Below are 5,297 nucleotides of genomic sequence, written 5' to 3' on the forward strand. Positions count from 1 at the left end.
GCACAGTGACGGCTGTGGAGAGGACAGGTAATCCAGGGCTAACTGGCTCCATGTCCACTAAATAGGATTGAAAGGGCTAGTGGAGCCTTTACCCCTCTCCGACTGAGCCACAGGTCAGCATTCAAGCCAAAGAAGAGTATGAATAACTCTTAAGTAACTCTTAAGGTATTATGAAGGACCAGCCGTCAAGTTCCTTAATGACCTACTGTTCCAGCTCTGCACCGCCACATATCTTCCCTTATGTCATCTAAAAATGTCTGAAATTTATCTCAATCATCTCACAAAAAACGGTGTGCTTTCATATTCCCCTGCAGTCATATTAAATATGGCTAAGTGGTAATAAAATCTGAGCAACTTTTCAGGCTGGTATTTGACATGATATAATTTCATATTACATAACAATATGTCCGATTCCTATGCGGTTAAAATGCATGTAACATTGACTGATGATATTTGGGTTTATTGGTACATGCTAGATGTTATTTTCTCCATATGAAAACTTTGCATACACTCCAGTATAAGGAAACATAATTTATACTTCTGTGAGTAAAGTATACGAATACTTTAACTTCTATTTTTACTTTAAGCAGCTTTAATTTTAAAATCATTTCATTCCCATGGAGCCCAGGAGGTGGTAAAATGAATAAACTGTGAACACAAATTATTCATTTAAGTGCACAAATCATTAAATTGTGCACATGAATAAGGTTTTCTTTCTGAGGCTCCATACATTTAACTCTGTCTGTTCATACATTATATTGTGCATCATGTTGTGCCAGCTCTTCTTCGCAACTATATGATGTTTAACCAGGTGTAATATTCAAGCCAAAGATATTTTTGGTGTCTTTGTATGGCTTCACCATTCCATCAGATAGAAATATTCTGAATGTGTTTACAGCCTGACATACACTGCTGTACAAATGCTTGGACTTTTCGCCTTCAATAACGATTATTTTGACGTAGATAAAAAACAGTATAATTCAGACACAAAATGTGAAAATAGTTTTTACAACAAAAGAAGAATTAAATGATTCAAACTTCCATTCAGTCACTATCTCCAGTGTTGAGTAACAAGTCAGACTACAGTTGTAACCATTTTTCCCCAAAATAACCTTCGATTTTGAATTTGTTTTCCAGTCCAGAAACGCTTTAGTTACCCTCGATCATTACTGAACCGCAGCAGAGCAATCGGGCTCTTAATATTTTGTGAAGCTGATTTTCTTTTGGCCCTCTGCAGTCTGCTCAGTGGTTAGATTAAATAGGTTTAGAGTGATTTGTTGGTTGATGGTGTATTCAGCTGATATTCCCTGATCCAACTCCAACAGTGCTAACCCTACACAAATCTTCCGTTTTAATAGTGAAGTTTTAATGGCTTGTTATCGGCATTATTGTGCCCATGACACTGAAACAGGGACCTGTTCCTATTTAAATCTGCACTGATTTTGATGCTTTTACTAATGACTAATGATTTTTTTTTTTTTTTATTCTTTTCAACTGTTTCTCAGAGGGATCTTTGTCTCCTTATGCCTTTTCAGTTGACAGTCTGGTTGAACCATTGTACAGCGTTTTGTTCTCCATGTACAAAACCCTCCATGCAAAATAACATCCATTTGCAAAGACGACTCTCTACAACTTAAAAACATGAAAAACCATTCAAAGATGTTGAATAGTCCTCTCAGCCATCTGACTGAAACCAATCAAGCTTTTGTGGCAGGAGATTTCAAACCTTTGAACTGCAGTGTAAATGGGTTGTTAAACACACACACACACGCTATAGGAAATACTGGTATATATTCAACTACTTGGATAGATGCCCTCCCTAAGTCCCATCTAATGGCCCCATATAGGGATTATAAAAAATACATTTTAGTAAGATTAAGTTTTTTGAAGTGGTTCGGGAATCTGATCAGGAGACTTCTTGGGTGTTTCCCATTAGAGGTGTCTGGGGCACGTCCACCTGGTTGGAGGCCCCAAGGCAGACCTAGGACACGCTGGAGGGTTGATTTTACGCATCTGGGATCCCACAGGAGGAGCTGTAAAACACTGCTGGGGAGAGAGACACCTGGACTATTTGCTCATCATTTTTATTTTGACCATGACTTCAACTTATACCTACATCCTATGTAAAAGAAAGAAAGGCGATGCTGCAGTGTTCGCTATTTCATTAAAAAAAAGTGACCTACAATATGACCTTTCCTAATTACAAAGCAAAATTAGCAGGTTTCAACTTGCTAATTCCCAGTTATACATGACAAACCAATCTCCTCAGAAAAAGCTAAAAATCTGAACCGTTTCAGTTGCTCTTACAAGTGTAATATTTCCTTTCTGTTGTTCCCAGGCACACTGGACTGCTATATATATTTACAGTAAAAAAGTTGGAGAACTACTTAAGAGTCATTTACAATCATTAGAGCCTAATAGATGACAGACATTGATAAATGTGGGTTTCGACCTTGCTCATTTTGCTTTAACCTGGCAATATCCAGTAAAAGCAGGTTGGGAATGTTGGAGGTATTCCGTGGAGTGTCTTGAACGTACCTTTTTCTCCACAAACAAATTAATCCTGAAGTTATCCTCACCGTCTGGAGGACAGCCCTATGACTTTCCCATCTGCCCAGCAGGAATGCTCAATGGCCAGGGCCTATTCTCCGCCATCTCTACAAAGGAAGAGTGCACCTTCCCCAAATATGCTCCACTGCTCTGTCCCACCCATCTCTGCAAAGCTGTGTGTTCTTTGAGGCTAAAGCAGTGACTACTAGCCTGGGCTACTTGTCCAGGAGATGCTTCTGCAGTTGCCAGGGGGTAAGATGGAGTAAAAAATCTAAAATTGACATACTGAGTCAACTTTAACACCTGACCAAGATGTGTTTTGATAGAGCGCATGAAAACTAGTGAGCAGAGATGTTGAAATAGTTAACTAAAGGCTGAATACAGAGCTTAAAGTAATCATTTATAGCTAAATGTAGGCTAAATTATAATATTATAATATCATGCAAGTAATCCAGCACCTCTTACATCATTTCAGTTTCTTTTCATTCTCTCTTTGCCTCCCTCACCAACACCATCTGTTTCTGAACCACCTTCAGATCAACGCGGGGAAAACCAAAGAGCTGATGGTGGATTTCCGCAGGCGCAGACTCCTCCCCCCAACACCGGTGAACATCCAGGGAAAGGACATTGAGATGGTGACATCTTATAAGTACCTGGGTGTTCATCTTAGCAATAAACTGGACTGGACTAATCACATAACAGCACTGTACAGGAAAGGCCAAAGCAGACTCTACCTGCTGAGGCGGCTCAGGTCTTTTGGAGTGCAGAGGGCGCTCCTGAAGACCTTCTTTGACACTGTGGTGGCATCAGCCACCTTTTATGGAGTAGTCTGCTGGGGCAGCAGTGTCTCGGCTGCAGACAGGAAGAGACTGGACAAGCTGATCAAGAAGGCCAGCTCTGTCGTGGGATGCTCTCTGGACTCTGTGCAGGTGGTGGGAGACAGGAGGATGACAGCCAAGCTGTCATCTCTGAGGACTAATGACTCCCATCCTCTGCAGGAGGAGATAAAAGCACCCAAAGTGTGTGAAGGAACGCTATCGCAGGTCCTTCCTGCCTGCTGCTGTCAGGCTACATAACCAGCACTGCTCACAGTAGACTGCACCATGGACACTTCATTGACACTTTATTGACACTATGGACACTTTATGGACACCACAGCTGTCTGCTGTTTTGCACATACAATCACTTGCATTAGATGTGCTCCCTTTATCCACTGCTCATTTTCATTCACTGCTGCTCATTATTATCCACTCCCTATTATTTTCATTATTATTATTATTATTACTATTATTGTTATTGTTATTTATCACCGACTCCTGGATTTTTGTACTTATTTGCATGCCTAGTTATTTAAGTTTTTTAAGTCTAATTTTGAAATCTTTAATCTGACTCTTTTTCCTTGACTGCTGTAACACTGGAATTTCCCAATTATGGGATCAATAAAGGTGTATCTTATCTTATCTTATCTTATCTTGCCTTTCCCTATCCATTAAATATAATTGCTCTTTTTTGTGTGGTTTTGTACAGTTATGGTTACAGACTCTCTCCACCTCCTTACACTCCAGTGTAGGGGAGACCAGGGGCAATTGTTACATCTCAAAATGCATCAATCAGAAATGAGACAGAAGCATTAAATTATTATGCACATGATCTGTACTGATCTCTCTCTGCTTGCCAAAGGACAAACTCATGTCTCATACTCATTAAAGTTTTTCTGGCAAGACACATGTCTGAGGCATCAAAGTCATTTTTTTTTTCATCTACCATTTTTTCCTCATACTGTCATAAACTTTAATGCTTATGAAATTTAATCTGTCTAGTTTTGAAGACCACTCTGTTGTCTGATGTTTGATATCTTTGTCAAATATTTGCTTTGTTGTGTCTAGCCAGCAGGGTAGCTTGTGTCATGGGTGGTATGGTCGGGGTCATCGAAAATGGTGTCCAGTTTAGTATCAAAATAGATTTTTTTCCTAATAATCTAAGTTTTTTGTGCACAGTTTAAGTGCCTATATATACCCTTTTTTCAATTTATTTGTAGCCTAGTTCAAGCAGTCATTTTCCGTAATCACTTATCCTGTTCGGGGGGGCTGGACCCTATCCCCTCTGACATTGGGTGAGAGGCGGGGTACATCCTGGACAGGTCGCTGGACTATCAAAAGGCTAACACATAGAGACAGACACCTATTTATACTAACATTCACACCTATAGGCAATTTAGAGTCACCAGTTAACCTGCATGTCTTTGGACTGTGGGAGGAAGCCGGAGTACCCAGAGAAAACCCATGTTGACATGGGGAAAACATGCAAGCTCCGCAAAGAAACTTAGATTCAAAACCTGGTTTGAGCCATTCCATGTGACTGGAAGCATATGATGATTGAATATAACAGGACTGAGAATCGTACCCTGTGGAACCCCGCATGAGGTCTTATATTCTTTAGACCTGAACTAAAAACATTAGACATTTTTTACAAGGGGCATTTGTGACATTTACTATAGCAGAGATGAGACAGAACCAGGTGCTCTCTGGTGAGGTAACATTACTTTTACCCTTAAGTAAATTTGGTTTGCTGTAAAAGACGAGGCATCCTTCTTGACACATATTTTACAACCACGACTGTGGTTAAACAGTCTACCTGTGAACAGACTGATGTGTCATACTTGATATGACTAATTATACTGTTTAAATAAACTGAAATTAATTGTTCAATGGATATTGAATTGTTTTAAGTATATTTGTATCCCTTGA

Source organism: Epinephelus fuscoguttatus, linkage group LG8 (assembly GCF_011397635.1).
Source record: "Epinephelus fuscoguttatus linkage group LG8, E.fuscoguttatus.final_Chr_v1".
NCBI lineage: Eukaryota > Metazoa > Chordata > Actinopteri > Perciformes > Serranidae > Epinephelus > Epinephelus fuscoguttatus.